Source organism: Notamacropus eugenii, chromosome 7 (genome assembly GCF_028372415.1).
Source record: "Notamacropus eugenii isolate mMacEug1 chromosome 7, mMacEug1.pri_v2, whole genome shotgun sequence".
In the NCBI taxonomy this organism is placed as follows: domain Eukaryota; kingdom Metazoa; phylum Chordata; class Mammalia; order Diprotodontia; family Macropodidae; genus Notamacropus; species Notamacropus eugenii.
This window is the reverse complement of record NC_092878.1, coordinates 134072461-134092995: the sequence shown is the minus strand read 5'-3', so window position 1 is coordinate 134092995 and position 20535 is coordinate 134072461. Positions and strand designations below refer to the sequence as shown.

The window sequence follows — 20535 nt, the reverse complement described above, 5'->3', positions numbered from 1 at the left end:
TGGAAGAATTGTGAAATCCTCAATAACAGCAGGTTTAGGAAAAGACAGAGGTTTGGAGGAAAATATAATGAGTACAGTTTTGTACATTCTGATTTTAAGATGTTTATAGAACTTCCCTCTTTGAGATTTCTTATTGGCAGTTGAACATGCAAGACTGAATGAAGGTTAAGAGAGTGGTTGGAGGAGGTGAGGGCTGGCAGACTAAAGATGGAGGAGTAATAGGATGGACTTGCTAGCACTTTCTCCACAAACCCAGCCAAATACCTGTAACAAATGACTCTAAACAAATCCTGGAGTTGCAGAACACAAAATGACAGAGTGAAGCAAATCTCCAGCTCGACAGTGACAGGTCACTGGGAAGTTTCTACCACACCACAGTGGGAGCAGAGTGAAGTCCAGTGTGGGCCATACCAGCACAGATGGGACATGAGCAGGTCCTGGGGGAGACTGAATCTTGGGCACCTATGATGGTTTCCAAATTTCAGGACCCCAAAATGTTGAGGACAAATTGGAAGGTCAGTGGAAAACACCTGTGGGACCTTTGTGAGAGAGTAGAGTGGTCAGGTCCCAGTCTGACCACAGGTGGTGGAGGGAGTGGAGGAGCATGTGGAGGAGGAGCCTGTGACAGCCATAGCAGCAGCAGGGGCAGGGGCAATGGCAGCCACAGCCACTGTTTCTGGAATTCTAGGCCCACAGATTGTGGGGACATTCAGCGATGGATAGTACACTCCCCATCACCACTGGAAGCAGAGAGCTATCTTGACAAAAAAAACAAAAGTTAAGTAAATAGTTGGGAAAATAAGAAAAACCAGAAAAAGAATCACACTATAGAATCTTACTTTGGTGACAAGGAAGACCAAAGTATAAAAAGAGAAGACAATAAAGTCAAAGCTTCTATATCCAAAACCTCCAAGAAAAATATGAATTGGTCTCAGGGCACAGAAGAGCTCAAAAAGGATTTTGAAAATCAAGTAAGAGAAGTAAAGCAAAAATTGGAAAAGGAAATGAAAGTGATGCAAGAAAATCATGAATAACAAGTCAACTACTAGCTAGGGGGTCCAAAAAAAATGCTGAAGAAAATAACACAATAAAAGATAGACTAACCCAAAAGGCAAAAGAGATCCAAAAAGCCAATGAGAAGAATGCTTTAAAAAGCAGAATTGGCCAGATGGAACAAGAGATCCAAAAGCTCACTGAAGAAAATAATTTATTAAAGATTAGACTAGAACAGATGGGAAGTAATGACTTTATAAAAATCAAGACATTATAAAACAAAACCAAAGGGATAAAAAAGTAGCAGATAATGTGGAATATGGCCCTGGAAAAACAACTGACATGGAAAATAGATCCAGCAGAGATGATTTAAAATTTTTTTGGACTATCTGAAAGCCACGATCAAGAAAAGAGCCTAGACATCATCTTTCAAGAAGTTATAGGAAGAAAAGCAGGGAAAGGGGGAAAAAGCAGGGAAAAGCTAAGTGGGCAAGGGTTGCCCTATTCCCCTCCCTACTGCTGCTGTCAGAGCTGCTCTGGAAGTATTACAGGAAATCCAGCCCAGAGCTCCAGACACAAAGTCGCCATGCAATGAACTTCTGGAAACCTTTGCTGGCTGGTGCCATTCCCTTGCTGGAAGTTGAGGCGCTGTTTCCTCAGAACCTTCTCCCCCCACCAGAATCTATCTCTCAGGCTTGAAGCTTCTTTCTGGGCAGCGCTGAGCCCAGCTGCTTCTGAAGCTAGAAAGTTATGATTTGTCATTGTTTGATTAGAAGATCAAGTGGTCGTATTTTAGACATCCCCTGTAAAGTGTGTCAAGACTGCAGCTCTGGAAAGCAGTGCAAAATATATGCCTGTGATGGATGCTTGGGGTTTTTCAAACTGGGTATCAGGAGAAACTGGACATATGTCTTCAAATCTGGAAACCGGGGAGGATGCCCAGTGGATAAGACACACAGAAACCAATGCAGGGCTTGTCGTTTTAAGAAGTGTTTGGAAGTCAATATGAACAAAGATTCTGTGTAACATGAGCGAAGGCCCAGGAAGTCTCCTATCAGCAAGGAGGTTACCCTGTATTTTGGTGGCCACAAGGAGGAGGTCGGTGTAGCCCCTCACTTCCCTTCTGCAGCCCTACCTGCCCTGGCTTTCTTCACGCAGTCACGTAACTGGAGCAACAAAACCTGGAACTGAGGGCCATGTCTGGCACCCCGGAGGGACAAGCATTGGTGGAGCTGGCCCAGCCCATGCCCAAGTATCCTCATGAGTTTAATGGAGCCCCCATGTATCTCTATGAAGTGGCCACTGAGTCTGTATGTGAACCAGCAGTCAGACTCCTTTTCATGAGCATTAAATGGGCCAGATGTGTTCCAGCCTTCTCCACTCTGTTCTTGCAAGATCAGCTGATGCTTTCGGAAGATGCTTGGAGAGAACTGTTTGTTCTAGGAATAGCACAATGGGCCACTCCAGTTGATGCTAACACTCTACTGGATGTATCTGGCATAAGTGGTGAAAATACAGATTCACAGAAGCTGAGTAAGATCATCTCTGAAATCCAGGCTTTGCAGGATGCAGGGCGTTGATTCAGACAACTTTGGCTGGACACAGTTGAACTTGCCTGTCTCAAATGCATTGTCATTTTCAAATCTGTACCTACACACAGTGGTTCTGAACTGAGAAGTTTCTGGTATGCCGTGGTCATTGCAGCACTTCAAAATGAAGCTCAACTAACACTTAACAGTTATATCCACACCAGGTATCCACTTAGCCTTGTCCCTTTGGGAAACTCTTGTTGCTTCTGCCAGCCTTATGCTCCATTAGCTCATCTACAATAGAAGTGTTTTTCAAGAAAACCCACTGGCAATGTGCCAATTATGAGACTGCTTTCAGATATGTACAAATTCAATGACATCTAATCTCTGCTGAACATACATAGTCTTCAGGATGGACAATATCAGATGAACTTTTAACTTTGGAGAACAAACCTCAACTAACAAAACCTTCAGGAAGCATAAACCTGGGGATGTGTAACCTTTGGAGGAAAAAAGAAGAATTAATTGACACAAGACTATTCCATTAGATATGACCTGCTGCCTCTACAGAAGATTGTAGACCTGAAGAAAGGGCATTGCTTGATAGGACATCCAGAGTGGAGAGAACTCATCAATTTCCCTTCTCCCTGGAAAGGGCTCACAATTGCTGGTTGCCACTGGCCATGCTATTCCATTACTCACCAGGAAGATCGTTCTGATATAACAAAAACCAAAATATAGTATTTCATTTTTCCTTTTCAGTATGTGAAGTTGAGTTACCAAAAATTATGCTGGAGGGTAATACAGTGTACTGCAACCTTCAAAAGGTAACTTAAGTTGACAGATTTGTACTGAATACAGTGGGCAACATACTAAATGAAATACTTCACCAAACATTTTCCTTCTGTTGTAGACATCAAGTGGTCTTCATAATGACTTGAAAAGTGTTTTAGGTGATTGATTATTTTTCTTCCTTATTTTAGCCATTCAAGACCATACAACCCTTTCAAACCAGCTGATGCACGTAGATGGCTCTATCATCAGGACTTCAGTTTGGATACCATCTCAAAGACAGAAGAGTTTTACAAAAAGAATACAAGAGAAAGAATACAAGAGAAATTTTTTTTTCTAAAATAGCAAAACTAAATAAAGCAGAGATGTCTCACTGAGTGAGCTGATTGCTGTTCCTTTGGCGTAGTGCTGAAACCAAAGGCAATGGGGTCCGAACTCTTGGCCCAATGAGACATCAGAACAGCAACTGAATATACACAGTGTACTAGAATGAACTTCAAAGAGATAGATACTAAAAGGTTTCTAAACAGATAAACTGCTAACAGTCTCTGAGACTCTATAATGCCTTTCAGAAAAATTTGGGTTGTAAGTAAAGTCTTGTTCACACATACAACACCCACCCACCTAACCACACCCACACCCACACCCACATACACACACACACACACACACATACACACAAATGTACACTATATGCTGCTTCTTTGATATGAGAGTATACTTATGGAAATATAGAAACAAATATTTGAAGAGAGCTGCTGTACTTTTCTTGTTTTGATTTGCTATTAGATACTAGCCCTGAGAAAAATCAGCACTTGATCTATCATAGGATAAGTAAAACTTTTCTTGTACAAAGTGAATTAACAGATTAGTGAAGTTAAAATAAGTTGTACTCATTGTATTTACAAAGAATAAAATATATTTTGAATTTTTTTAAAAAAGAAATTATCAGGAATAACTTCCCTGACCCAGAATGTAAAATACAAATAGAAAGATTTCAAAGATGGCCTCTAGAAATAGATTATAAAAGGAAAATTCCTAGGAATATTGTAGCCAAATTCCAGAGCTCTCAGGTCAAGGAGAAAATATTGCAAGCAGCCAGAAAGAAACAATTCAAGTATTGTGGAAATACAATCAGGATAACACAAGATCTAACAGCTTGTACATTAAGGGATCTCAGGACTTGGAATATGATATTCCAGAGGTCAGAGGAGCTAGGAATAAAACCAAGAATCACCTACCCAGTAAAACTGACTATAATATCTCAGGGAAAAAAATGCTTACACAATGAAAAAGAGTACTTTTAAGCATTCTTGTTGTAATGACCAGAGCTAAATAGAAAATGTGACTTTCAAACACAGAATCAAGAGAAACATGAAAAGGCAAACAGGAAAGAGTAATCATAAGGAATTTACTAAAGTTGAACTGTTTATATTCCTACATTGAAAGATCATATTTGTAACTTTTCAGACTTTTCTCAGTATTAAGGTAGTCGGAGGAATTATATCTATATCTCTATCTATCTATCTATCTATCTATCTATCTATCTATCTATCTATCTATCTATCTATCTATCTATATGTCTGTCTGTCTGTCTATCTGTCTATCTATCTATCTAGATATAGACAGAGGCACAGGGTGAGTTGAATAGAAATGGATGATATCTAAAAATATTAAGGGGTGAGAGAGGAATATATTGAGAGAAGAAAGAGAGAAATAGAGAAATAGAATGGGGCAAATTATGTCTCACATAAAAGCTTTTCCAATGGAGGAGAAGAGGGGGGAAGTGTGGGGGAAAGAGTGAACCTTACTCTCATTACATTTGGCTTAAGGAGGGAATAACACGCACATTCAATTTGATATGAAAATCCATTTTACACTACGGGAAAGTAGGGAGAAAGGGGATAAGTAGGGGGTAGGGATGATAGAAGGAAGGGCAAAGGGGAGGAGGAGGTAATTAGAAGTAAACACTTTTGAGAAGGGACAGGGTCAAAAGAGAAAATAGAATAAATGGGGGACAGGATAGGATGGAGGGAAATATAGTTAGTCTTTCACAATATGACTGTTATGCAAGTGTTTTGCATAACTACACATGCATGACCTATATTGAATTGCTTGCTTTTTCAGTGGGGATGGATGGGGAAAGAAGAAGGAAGAGAAGTCAGAACTAAAAGTTTTAAAGAGAAATGTTAAAAATTGTTTGTACATGCAACTGGGAAATAAGATATACAGGCAACTGGGAAGTAAGATATATAGGCAAGATAGATAGAAATCTATCTTGTCCTACAAGAAAATAGAGGGGATGGGGACAAGGGAAGGGAGGGATGTGATAGAAGGGAGGGCAGATTGGGGGAAGTACTAATCAAAATGCACGCTATCTTGGGGTGAGAGAAGGGGAGAGATGGGGAGAAAATTTGGAACTCAAAATCTTGTGGAAGTGTCTGTTGAGAACTAAAAAAGAAATAAATATTTTTCCGAAGAGAGTGTTTAGGACAGAACAAATAGACCTGAGAAAGTTCTTCATAGAGATGATAAATTAATCCGTAGGAGCTGAGAAGATCACAAAGCAAAAAAGCATATGGAGAGAAGAGACAAAGAGTACATACTGGATATGACTTGTATGCAAATGAAGCAAAGGAAACTGAGAAGGAAGCAGTAGACAAGAAGAGCCAAACTGAGTAAGCAGTTGGCATTAAAACATATCATCTTTCAATGAAGGAATGTAAAAAGTTCAACTTTAATAAGTCCCTTGTGATTTCTCTTTTCTGTTTACCTTTTCATTCTTCTCTTGATTATTGTATTTGAAAGTCAGATTTTTCTATTCAGCTCTTATCTTTTCATCAAGAATGTTTGAAAGTCCTCTGTTTCATTGAATGACCATTCTTTTCCCCTGAAATATTTTACTCAGTTTTTCTGGGTAGCTGATTCTTGGTTTAATACTAGCTCCTCCAACCCCTAGGATATCATGGTCCAAGCCCTCTGACCTATTAATCTAGAAGCTGCTAGAGCTTGTGTTATCCTGATTGTATTTCCCTAATACTCAAATTGTTTCTTGCTGGCTACTTGCAATGTTTTCTCCTTGATCTGGGAACTTTGGAATTTGACGACAATATTCCTAGGTGTTTCCCTTTTAGAATCTCTTTCCAGAGGTTTTCCTTGAATTCTTTGTATTTGTACTTTACATTCTGGTTCTAGAATATCAGGGCAGTTTTCCTTGATAATACCTTGAAAGATGATGTCTAGGTTATTTTTTTAATCATGGCTTTCAGGTAGTCCAGCAACTTTTTAAATTACCTCTCCTGGATCTATTTTCCAGATCAGTTGTTTTTCCCGTGAGATGTTTCACATTGTTTTCTTCTTTTTTTCATGATTTGTTTCTGTTTTATAATTTCTTGATTTCTCATAAAGTCATTAGCTTCAATTTGCTCCATTTTAATTTTGAAGGAATCCTTTTTTAAATTTAATTAATTAATTTTTAGTTTTTAAACATTTACATCCACAAGATTTTGAGTTCCAAATTTTCTCCACATCTCTCCCTTTTGGCCCCCTCAAGAGAGTGTGCATTCTGGTTGCCCCTTTCCCTAACCTGCCCTCCCTTCTATGGCACCCCTCCCTTCTCTTATTCTCTTCCCCTCTATTTTCTTGTAGGGCAAGATGGATTTCTATACCCCATTGCCTGTATTTCTTATTTCCTAGTGGCACATAAAAACAATTTTTAACATTTGTTTTTAAAACGTTTGAGTTCCAACTTCTCTCCCTTCCTTTCTCCCCACCCATCCCCATTGAGAAGACAAGTAATTTGATATATTATACATGTGTAGTTATGCAAAACACTTCCATGAAAGTCATGGTATAAAAGACTAACTATATTTCCATCCTGTCCTCCTCTCCATTTATTCTATTCTCTCTTTTGACCCTGTCCCACCTCAAAAGTCTATACTTCTAATTACCCCCTCCTCCCATTTACCCTCCCTTACATCATCCCCCCACTTATCCTTCTCTCCCCTATTTCCCTATAGTGTAAGATAGATTTCATACAAAATCAAGTGTGCATATTATTTCCTCTTTAAGCCAAATCTGAGGAAAATAAGGTTTACTCTTTCCCTCTCATCTCCCCTGTTTTCCCCTCCATTGAGAAAAAAGGTTTTTTGCTTCTTTTATGTGAGATAATTTACCCCGATCCATTTCTTTCTTTCTCCTTCTTCCAATATATTCCTCTCTCAACCCTTAATTGTATTTTTTAGATATTATGTCTTCATGTTCAACTCACCCTGTGCCCTCTGTCTAGGTATGTATAATCTCAGTTTTATACTCAGTTTTGCTGGGGGAAAGTAGGCAAAGGGTAGACAATACGAAATCAGTACATCCTAATAAACAAACAAGAAATTGTTATAGAATTCTCAGCATGGCAATTAACTTGAGGAAGTTGTACAATTTTTATTTATCCATATGATATAGCCTCATTCCTGTAATGTACCACCCTCTTATCTACACTTCATACCTTGCTAACATCAGAATTCAACTCAAGCACTACCTTTTAAACAAAACTGTTCCCAATTTCCCCAAATGTTGTATCCTCTTTAACTACCTTATGTTTCTTTTGTACAAATTTATTCTGCACATGTGAAAGTAATAGAGCTGAAAATGCATTTCTTCAATAAATCCCTGAAGGAATTATAACAATCCAAAACAGTGAACTTGGGGGAAGTCAGGGTTGATTGGAAATCTGTTACCTGTCAGCAAAACAAAACAAAACAAAAAAACAACCCTCCCCCACAAAATCATACTTCACTTCTGAAGTAGAAAGTACTCAAGCTTTCTACTCCATCAGGTAAAACACTTTTTGTATTGGAGCTCATAAAGATGCCAAGGAATCTGGATTCATCTCAATTGAAATTTATTAAATTATTTAATTATGGGTAAGCCTAAACATTCATGGGATTATAAAAATGAGATTAGGTATTTGGAATAGAAGAAAAATTGCATATCTCCAAGACAACAATCATAGTTTAGGGTCATAAAATGATTATAGATAATCGTGAACTATGTCTCATTCAGAGAACTAATCCTAAAGTATCAATATCTCTTTTCCTTCTTTTGCATTTCTTGTAATTAATCCATGTAATGTGACTTTTAAAGTTTAGCTTGAATCTATGCTTCCCAAAAGTGGATAACTGGGTTTCCAATTCTGGCATGTGCTCAGTGTACAATATGGTTATTAGACACGGGATAACCTATATTTAAACTCATGGAGAATGCATAAGACTCTAAATCCTTAAAAAGGCATATGTAGTGTGTGTGTGTGTGATTATCTGGAGAGCTTTTAGCTTCGAAGCAGCAGCAGCAGAAGAAGAAGAAGACAATGATGAAGAAGGAGAAGGAGGAGAGTTGAAGGGAAAGGGGAAGGGGGAGGGGGAAGGGAGAGGAGGAGGAAGAGGAACAGGAGGAGAGAAGAAAAAGTAGGCAGAGTAGAAAAGGAAAAAAGGAAGGAAGGAAGGAAGGAAGGAAGGAAGGAAGGAAGGAAGGAAGGAAGGAAGGAAGGAAGGAAGGTAGGAAGGAAGAAAAGGAAGGAAAGAAAAGAAGGAAAGAAGGAAAGAAGGAAGAAAGGAGGAGGGAGGAGGGAAGGAGGAAAAATAATTCAAGAGGGAGGTTCAAGTTTTCATAAATCTGTAAGTTGGAAAGAAACTTAGAGACTATAGAGTCCAATCTTTATAGTCACATACATGAGCGCACATTTAGGTTCAGTGTGTTGGCAATAGTAACATAGGTAATAAGTCTTACAGCTGGCATTTGAACTTTCATTTGTTCCGTTATTTCAAGTTCAATGTGCTTTCTGTTGGACTGAACTGATGAGTAAATACATGATGTTTGGATTGTCAATTATATGCCTTACATATTTAGACATAGTCCACATCTTTCACTTATTTTTAAATTATGCGGTTAAGCTTTACATTTAAATTGATTATAAACAATTACCTTTTTACATCTTGAGAGAGATTATTTGATATTACATGAAGCATTATTCCAGAGGAATTTTTTAGAAACTGACTGAAACTTTGAAAGGTACAGCAAAGTAAGAATCTTAGTCTGGGTTTCAGGGAACAGACATCTTGGTGTCATGCACATATTTTTTTCTTGAAATTGGACTTCTTAATGATACAATTTCTGAATCTATGCTTATAATCTAGAGACAACTAGGTGACTCAGTGAAGAGCATGCTGGACCTTGAGTCAGAAAGATCAGAATTCAAATCCTACCCCAGACTTACTTTTTGTGTGACACTGGGCAAATTACTTAACCTCAGAATGCCTCAGTTTTAATCTAAATCTCTTATCTTACTCAATCTCTATCTACACTCCAGAGTGGTTGTAATAAAATGCAATTTTTGTAAAGATCTCAGACTTTAAGGAATATAAATGGTAGTTATATTATCAGTTTTACTTTGTTTGGATTATTTCAAAGACTAGAAAAATGGAAAATTCATGCTTTAAAAGTGCTTGATGCAATGATTCATTATCTATGTAATGTCTTTGCAGCAAAATGTAGTGATAAAGTGACTCTCAAATGTTATTCATCTTCCATATTGTGACTAGAGGGATAGTTGTGGTTCCATTATCTCAATTATGCATCAGAAGACCAAAACCAAGGGCTGCTTCATCATAGTGGAGTAGCGAACATTGAGGGAACAAAACTTAGCTCCTTGCATTATGCATTGACTTCATTACTGGAGGAGAAATATTTGTAAATCAGTCTAATATTCTATAAAGTCATGTCTATGCTATCAGTATCTTTTGGGGCATATGTTTATATTCTCTTTGTTGTGGAATGTAGAAAAATTAAAGAAATTTCATGAATAATGTTTGGCAAGAATTAATAAATGATAATCATTCATTAAATATTTTTCCTTACACAATCATGTTCAGAGCCTAAGCTTTTCCTTTTTTAAAACTGATTTGTCATGGAGAATTCAAAAATAATAATATGAATATCTGATACATTACACATTTTCTCAATAGGGGTTTGTGACTTTGACCTGAGGAGTTTAATGCCAAGAAGTCTAGTCTGGGCTGAATAATATGTCTGAACCGAATTCTAGACTTGGTCAGAAAAGGGACATGGAATAATGGAGAGTGGCATCTGCTCTATTTTCTAAATGAAGCCATGGAACAGAGGCTACTCCAAAGAATGATAACATCACGGAAGCATTTAGCTGTAATTGGATTGCTGATGATACAATTACCCCTATAAATGTTCTTTGAGTCTTCCTATGACCTTCTGGATCTAATTGGCAAAATTTAGTGGGAGGATAGAAAAGTAATAAATACAGGATGTTCATTTCAGTGTTTCAGCAGCATAATTGCTACTTTTTAATAATAAGTTTTCTGCTGTTTAATTTTTTTCATGAATAACAAATTTCAGAAATATCATGAGGCATTTGGAACCTCATATATGTGCACCTAATTGAAAATTTTCAACTCTGTTTCTCTCTCTCTCTCTCTCTCTCTCTCTCTCTCTCTCTCTCTCTCTCTCTCTCTCTCTCTCTCCCTCTGTCTCCCTCTCCCTCTCCTCTTCCTCTTCCTCTCTCTCTCTCTTACCTTAGTCTAATTCAAATTAAAATATTTGTCTTAACTTCAGTAACATAAAATGAAGATACTGATGTTTTACATTTAACCTTAGTGGGGGTATTCTAAAATCCTAATGTGGTGACATTCCTCTTAGGTAGACCAAAGAAATTATCAATAAAAACCATTGGTCCAACATGACCAAAAGCACTGGACACAGCAGACAATAGCCAATAATATATGGAGAATGAACATTCTCCAAATACATTGTGCCCATGGAAGCATATCTTTGTTCTGATAGAGGCTCCCCTCCGTATATCCTGTCTTTTCTCAAAGGTTCTCATATAAGAGATAATGTTCAACTCTTACAAGAAAGTTATTTTTAAAGGTTCATGGTGTCACAGTGCAAGACAGATCATACCTTTGTGACATGAAAAATGAATGGATTGGTTTTGTTAGACTGTGCTTATTTGCTATGATGATTGTGTTTTTAATTTTCATTGCTTGGTCAGGGAAAAATAGAGGAAAAAGGAAGCAAGCAATTGGGATCTTCTATCCTTCACCACCCCCGCCCAATAAAAAGAAAGAAAAGAGGATTGCTGAAGTTTAAATTTTAAAATAAATTGTATTTTAAAATGTACAGAAGAGAACAGAAGGAAACACAGATATTCAGGTCACCACTGAATGTGGAGAATTCATATATACATATGTATATATATATATATGTATATATATATATATGTGTGTGTGTGTGTGTGTGTGTGTATGTATGTATTAAAATAAACAATCTGGATATAATATTAATTTATATTGTATATATTATAATATTAATTTACATTTTCATATCCACTTTTTTCTTTTTTTTTTTACTTTGTCTATGTATATGTACCTTTGTGCATTAAGTTCAAACACATTTTAATTTTAAAAGCTACTTTTTAGTCATTTTGTTTATGTAAAAATCAGCCTTAATAAATATCTCATGTAATCTATTCTCACACCCTAAAAATGTATACAAAAATTCAAATGGAAAAACAGATCTATTTTTTAAAAATTCCATTCATATATATCTACATGATTGTTAAGGATGCATTTGTCATTCTCTTGGGAATTAATTATAAGTCAAGTCTGTATAATATTAGTCATAACAGGTTGGATTAGAAGTTAGTTCTTCCTGCCCTGGAAACCCTTCTTTACAGCATATATTTCCTTTCACTAACATCTGACACCTATATTCCCCTAGGAACCATTGTAACAACTTAAACGGTTTAACATTTTTCTCCATTTCATTGAGTTTTCCCATGAAGGGTGTCTATTCTTTGTTTCCTAGCTCCATCTTCAACACCCTATATCCCCCATTATATGTTATTCATTGATTTTTGAATTTAGATAAAACAAATGCTCAGAAAAGAGTGAGTATGATGTTATCACAGAAGCTACAAGGTCCATATTTCAGATGAACTTATATTGTCAATAGAAAATATGGATTGAAAATAAATGGATGCATATTAGATATAAATATCCATCCATGCAAGACTTTACCCATAAATATTCAGAGATTTTAAGCTGAAAGTGTGCTACTGAGCTACAACCCCTTTATTTTTCTGATTAAGTATTAAAACACCTATATACTTTGCTGTCACAAGTCTTGCAACAACGAACACTTGGTATCGTGAAATTCCATTTGACAGATGATTAACAAAGAAGTGCTTTGTGTGTCTGTGTGTATGGGATTGCATATGGTATGGCTTTTGCAGCAGTAACATTATGCATATGCTGAGGATCCACTTAATGATTCTTCACTTAGAGCAAGGAAGAAATCGTTCCAACATATTGCAATCTGCACATTTCATTTCCACTCGAGCGAATTTACACTTGTGAAGTTGCAATGTCAAGAACAAAAAGCATTTGCTCTACGGTGGAAACTTACTATATTCTTGACAATGACCAAACACATTTTTATAAAATGAAAGCACTATTTTCTTGCTTGTTCAAACAAAGAAGTGGGAATGAAATGTTGGACCCTATTCTCAACTGTCATTCATTTTCTGTGCGATTTACAAGTTACTAGTTTTTCTGAATCCATTTTAAAGTGGCAATTTTGACATCAAAGCTTCAAAACCACTCATTAAAATTAATAAAATACTTGGAAAACTAATAAATTCAGACTATCAGTTTAAACAAAATGTTGCTTATCATAATTTTAATAATTATAATAATTTTAACAGGCCAAATTTTAAATTTGAGATATGTCACCAAACATTTGTTAAGCCCCTAGGTACTTATATCTAAGTACCAGGAACTATATCCTCTGTTAATTTAATTCTGTAAGTTTACATATTTATTTCTAAATCATAAAGAATGAACATATGGAAATGCAGACTATACTCATGTAAATACATAGTATCTATGTGTGTATATTTATATACATTGCATCTATATGTGTGCACCTGTATCTATAAATTCATGTATATATGTATACATACACACACAGGTATGCCTCTAAACACCTAGATTCTCTGACTCTAAATTCAGAATCTTTCTATTGTAATAGCTCTGTGTAATATACTCTATTTTTCTCTACCACTTTTTTCTATCTGCATCTTGGTTACTTTTCTGTAGCATATGACATTCATGACCACTTTTTCTCCCTAGACATCATTTGTCTGTCTCTGGGTTTTCATGCTGGCCCTTTCTTATTTTATCTCTTCTCAGTTTGATTTTTGAACATGTCACTAAGGTGGACACATCAGCAGTTGGCCTTTATCTCTTTTTCCTCTTCATGACTTAATTAACCCTCATTAGTCTCTCATCTCTATGTGGATAATTCACAAATCAGCACATTCTCCTTTCTGTTTTGAAATACAGTCTTGCATCTGTCTCACATTTAATGTGTCCAAAATAGAACTCATTCACTTTACTTCCAAATCTCTGTGTCTTCCTAACTTTCCTTTTTCTGTTGAAGATATACCTATTTTTCCCACTTCACTAGGTTTAATATCTTAATTTCTTTTAAGAGTCCTTATCATTCACACCCCTCTCCCTTATAGATCACGAATTTCCAAATTGTGTGAATTCTAATTTCATGACATATTTTGCATGAGACCCTTCATTTGTGCTCACACCACAAGCATTTAGTTTGTTCCTTATTAACTCCTGCCTGAAATATTGCAAAATCCTTCTGATTGCCATGCAGTCTCTTCCCTCTTTAATGTATCCTATTAACAGATTCGCATGATCTATTTTAATCTTTTACTAATGAAACTTTGTTACCTATAATTATTACCTGAAACCTATTACCTGCAGTTTAAAATACAAACTCCTATGTCATTTAAAGTCCTCAAAGTCTGGAAAAGCCCATCTTTCCAGTCTGTGTGCACATGATTTCCCCTCTTACAATCTATACTTTAGTCAAACTGACTTACTTGCTGCATCTCATGTATAACATCTCAGTTTCTCCCTCCAAGATTTTGCATAGGCTTCCCTCATCATGGCTGGAATGTTCTAACTCCTCAGTTCCATCATTTGGAACTCTTCGTTCATCCAGGTTTCATAGTATATTCCACTACCTACAAGAAGCATTCTCTGATTCACTCAGCTATTATTATCCACCTCATTCTCAAATCCCAGCCATGATTTTGTGTTTTCTTGTATATATTTTATATTTGTTTATCTGAAGACATATGTTCACTCAGTGTGAAGTGAGCTCTTAGAGGGCAAGGACTGTTTGATGCTTTCTTTGCGTCCTTAGTATCTAACTCAGAGATTACAGTCAACACTTACTAAATGCTAGCTGAATGGATGAATTTGAATAAGGTAACTTTGTGTTCTTGAAAAATATGCAGTTGTGTCCAAGAACTGGAAGACACAGCCAATGTATGGAGGCTTTGAATACAGACCTAGGTATTGTCCTTCTGTTAGAAGGAAAACAAGGTGAGCTAAGGTTAGAGAATCTTGTCATAAATTCGCCTGCATTGGGATAGGGAAATTTTGGGCCAGAGTAAATCGCAACCATTAAATCCAAAGGTCTGTTTATGCAGAAGACACAGCAAATCATGAATCTAAGTTTCTCATCAGTGTAAACACTATTTGCTTTGTTTACTTCAATTCTATAAACTTTCAAATAAATAAATTCATTGAAAAATAACCTAGATATGAGGGAAAGAGACAAAAAGCATTTTTTTAAATGCTTGAATAATTTAAGAAAAATGGAAACTGTTTCCTAACAGACATGTTTTATTTGAAGTATATTGGGGGGAGTAAATAAGAAAGTATATTTCAAATGAAAACACTGACATACAGTGTAGGGGAGGGGGGTAGTGAATAAATTAAGGAGAACTTTATCTCTAATCTTTATTTACTTAATATTACTGAAAATAATGACAATAATATGGTTCATCTGCCTCCTCAATGCTATGATACAATATATTCTCACCAGTGTAGTTTACCTATAATTAAAGGGATTTTTTTTGTTCAAAAGAGATGCAACATAATTAGCAGTGAGAAATCAACCAAGAAGTCCTTTATTTTTAATGAGTTTTCCAATAAATTTTGTCTAGAGTAATAGTTCTGATTGTGCTATTTCCATTTAAGGGGAAATATTGCCTATAACCTTCAGGAAATACAGAAAAGGAAACCAGAAATAGGCAAACATTGGAAAAGACTGACTTAACAAGATTTTCCCAGGTTCAAGGGTAGCATCTAAGACTTTAATTTGGGGAAATGCCATTTCCCCCCTCTTTCTACCTTTAAGCCCCCGAAATTATTTTCAAAGGAAACAAAAAGGCTTTCTTTGAGCTCAGCAAAACAAAAAGAACTTTTTAGGATTATATATTTAAAGGTGGAAGGCACCTTAATGGTCAGCTAGTCTAATGCCTCATTATATTTAGAAACTGAGTCTCAGCAAGGTTAAGTGACTTTCCCAAGGTCACAAAAAATTAAAGGATAGGATTAGCTCATGAATGAACATTGTCTTGTTTTATTGTGGGGGGACAGGTCAAGGGAGAGAATGGAATAAATGGAGGGCAGTACAGGATAGAGGGAAACATGGTTAGTCTTTCACAATATAACTGTTATAGAAGTGTTTTACGTGACTGCACATATATGACCTATATTGAATTGCTCATTTTCTCAATGAGGGTAGGGAGGGAGGGAGGAAGGGAGAGAATGTGGTACTCAAAGCTTTAAAAATTAATGCTAAAAATTGTTTTTGCATGCATCTGGGAAATAAATTATATAGGTAATGGGGTATAGATATCTATCTTGCCCTACAAGGAAATAGAAGGTAGGGGGATAGTAGAAAGGGGTGATAGAAAGGAGGACAGATTGGGGTAGCTAGGGTGCAAGCCATCCTGGCATGGAAGAAGGGGAGAGATGGGGACAAAATTCGGAATTCAAAATCTTGTGGAAATAACTGTTAAAGTCTCAAAATAAATAAATTACATTTAAAAACAAATAAGCCACATGTCCCTAAAAGTTGCTGATGGGAGCAATCATTGTACTCTCTATGGGATGTATTCTGTAAGTTCATACATGATATGAGCTCTCTTGAGTTCACCTCTACTACAAATATAAGCTATTTATATCCTTATCATTCTAAGTAAATAAATGATGACAGCTAGAACTTAAAAGTAGATATGTATGAACAGCACATGATTCAATGGGAAAGCCTGGTTGTTTCAGTGTAGATATTCCATGAAACATAACTATGAGTGGGTGGGGGTATTAAATGGAGATTTAGAAGCTTTTTGGCTCTTAGTTGGGCTAGATTTTCCATTGACTCTGATTCACATTATAATAGTCTATAGATTCTTGTCTGTCTAGACCCGGTGTCTAGCACACTGTTCACAAATGAAGTACTTAAAAATATTTGTTGAGCTTTGTTTGTGTTTCTAATTCATGTTTCTAAATATTTAGAGGATATATGCCCCCTCCAACTAGTAGGAATCAACACAAAACCATGAGACATTAGAGTTCCCCTACACTGAAGATTCTCAATGTATTATGATCATACCTGAATTACCATGGCCTTGTGAAAAGCTGGAAAGCACTGCTAGGTGGGTTACCATCATGGTTAAAGTCTTTGATTCCAGTTGAACAAAATGAGAATGCTCATTTATCCCGGAGAAGACACACAGGGAGATAATGCCATCGTCAGGTATCTGACTGGTCCCCAAGGAGAATATTTTTCCCCTGTTTTTTCCCCTTGTTTGACCCCAGAGGGCAAAACCAGCTGAAAAAGGCCAACAATTCAGTCATATATTAGGGAAAAAAAACAGTGGAAACAAAAATTCCTGCCCTTTTCTTTTGAATCAGTTTGGTTGAATTCTTATTAATTTTGCTATTTTTCCAAAGACTCACTTTTCAGTTTTTTTCATTGTATTGTCTTTCTGTTTCAATTTTTTTCTATTTCTGCTTAAATTTGAATTTCTTTCCTTTTTAACTTATTTTTGATTTGTCAGATTTCTAATTTGAAAAATACATATTCAGTCCAAGAGTCCTCTGCTTTTCTATTTTGTAAAGTGTTTTTAGGGGAATGATTTTCTCCCTGATAGCTGCACTAGTTGCATCCCTAAAAATTTAGTATGATGACTCATTATTTTCATTCTTTCACATAATTGTTCATTGTTTTTCTGCTTTATTCGCTGACCATTCATTATTTTGGTTTTTGCTAAGTCTCTTTGATGACTCATTATTTGCTAAGTCTCTTTGTAGTTAGGCCTTTTATTTGTGCTCTCTGAACCGATTGCAGTTTTTATTATAGTATGATCTGTACTAGTTGTGTTTACTATTTCTTCCTTTTTACACTTATTTGCAATATGTACGTTCTCTAATAAAAGGTCAGCTTTTCAAAAACATTTCATGTGGTGGTGAGAAATATATAATTTTTACCTTACTCATTTAAAATATACCATAAAGTTCAGTTTGCTGGAGGATCAAATGAGAAAATATTTGTAAAATGTTTGGCACATAATTCTATGTAAATGCTTATTCCTTTCCCTTTTAGCTCTAATTTTCCCCAAATATCTCATCAGTTTGAGAGGAGGGTGGTGATACACAGTGATGCACATACCCATGGCACTCAAAATAATTGCCTAGCAATTTGATTTGTTTAAAAATTGAAATGTCTATCACCTTGGTAGCTGATTTTTTACCTTTTATTGATAGACCTCGTATTGGGATTAGAAGACAATTTGTCAAGGATGTTCAAGTTAGGGATAACTTTGGGGTATGATTCGGACAAGATGACCACCAAACTATCCTCTAAGCCTGTAATTTTGAGTTTGTGATTCTGGAATTATGCATACTGAAGCAGAGTGATTAGTACATCTCACATTGAACTTTGCAGCATTTGGATCTGGTACAGTTTATATTGAAAAATATATATGCAGACATACACACATATATGTGTATATACAAATATTCATACACATGTATAAATATGTGTATATATATATATGTGCATATATATTATATTCTGATAGAATGCCTTATCTTCACCTCTTAATAAGGATATGTTTGAAATCTGGATTTGATAGATAAGAGCTACTTTCTCCATTAGGTATATTTCTCCTTGTGGGATAACCAGGCCTAGTCTTACTTGTCTTTGTAAATGGGACTATATTTATATTTCAGTACAATTGAGACCTGTTTCTACTGTTTCTACCACAAAGGACATTGAAAATCTGGTTGAGAGTTGGTGTAGTAGAAAACCACAGCTCAAAATATCTCATATACCACCGATAAGCACTGGATGACATGGTCTTTAAGGACCTTTTCAACTCTAAATCCTGACTGTTATGTGCCCCTAATCATCAGGATAGTAAGTGAGAGTTTAATCCTGGACTGCCACTAGTTCTTACACTCATTTTTATGATGTTACTCTGTTTCTTCAGTCCAATGGAATAACTTATTTTCCTCTTACTTCCCATAGATTCTTGCATCCTGACCTTTGCTCATATAATCCACTCAACCTAGAGTTTCTAGACCTGTTCAGATCTTACCATTACTTCAAGGCCCAGTTTAGGTACTGTTTCCTTGACAAAGGCTTATCTTATTTATCCAGAGAGGTGATTTTTCTCTGCACTAAACAAAAAGGCCGTCCTCCTTTCTTTCACATTCAGATTATATTGTTATTTTTATATGTGCTTCGTAATGTCTCCTAGGTTAACTTATGAGCTGAATAAGAACAGATAACATGTTTTATACATCTTGATATTCTGTAAAGGTCCCATCACTGTGTCTTCAGTGCAGCAGTGATCCAATAAATATTTGAGAATTTAATTGACATGACTCTCAAAGTCTCATAGTTCATTGTGTTATGCACTCAGTCCACAGAAGTCATGATGGATTTTGGTTTGACTGCCATGATTCACTGAAGGTGCTGGTCAGATATCCTGAAAGTGACTGACAGCTCTCTGAATTTAATGGGGTACCTGCTGGGTTCAGGAACTACTGTAGATCTCTGGGCTTTGTTAATGATTTCCAGTTCATTTATTACTGTTGAAGCAAACAAAAATGAAAATGGAAACACAGCTTCCAAAGTATCAAAACTTATAATGGAATTATTTTATGAGCTAAATTATCCCCCAAATATAATGGAATGTCCAAACTGTGATTTTTTTTCTATTCTAAGACACCACATGATCTAGTGACTTATTTCATGATTCATTATAAGCTATTACCATTAAGATATTATATAAATATGAGAATGCTTATTTTTTCCATTCCATTTCTGCCTGAATTTTATAATGATCATTTGTAGTCTTATAAAGATAAGGCAACTGAGCACTTGTCAGTTGGGCATCCACAATTGAACTACCCACACTTTCTCACTTCCACCCCCTTAAAGATTTCCAGGCTAGGGAACAGAGATAAGCTAACTGAGGTGGAAGGGAAAAGGATCTGCAACTTTACATTCATTAACACTGTGGTGTAATAAACAGAGCTAACTGCCCACAGATATTTATAATGGAAAATTCAGGCTTGATTCCTTTAACTGCTTCTGGAGTTTAATCAGCTCCATTAGTCTACTCCTTTCATGGTATTTATGCCAAAGTATTTATGTACATTAGCTATCTTTCAAAGATGTCTTTAAGCTAGGACTAATTAAAAACACACAACAGACATAAAATATGTTTTGTTTGCTCCCAAAACTTCATAGAGGCATAACTCAAAAGGCAAGAACTTGAAAGAAAGCTTCAAAATTCTCATACTTTCTCCAGAGGTATTTCTTGTTTAGATTTTTCTAAACCATTTTGTACTCATACTTCGGTGCAAATCAACACTGTCATCCATGAAACTCTACAGGTCTGTAAACAAAGACCTCTGCCCTGGTCTCATGAGTACAATCACCTTCATTTGTGTTGTCAAGGAAAAAAAACATTTTTTTTTTCATTCAGGTGAAAACAGTAATCTTTATTCATTGTCTTCCATTTGAATTTATTCTTATAAATTGGAAGTAGACTAAATTTGCTTGGATAATTATTACACACAATAGAATTTCAGAGTTAAAAGAAACCTCAGTATAACCACTTGGGAAGGGAATAAATCCTCAGGGAAATAATCATCTCCAGTGGTTGCACAGTTTCTGTTTGAACAGCTCTGAAAATGAAAGGAGTAGTTTTCTCTTTCTCTTCTCCATCTTCCTCCTGCTTGCTGCC

At 36.0% G+C, this 20535-nt stretch overlaps 1 pseudogene; it reads left to right on the top strand.

The window, feature by feature from the left end:
- Positions 1-1743: 1743 nt before the first annotated feature.
- LOC140514759 (nuclear receptor subfamily 2 group E member 1 pseudogene) lies at positions 1744-2906 on the top strand (annotated as a pseudogene).
- Positions 2907-20535: the final 17629 nt, after the last annotated feature.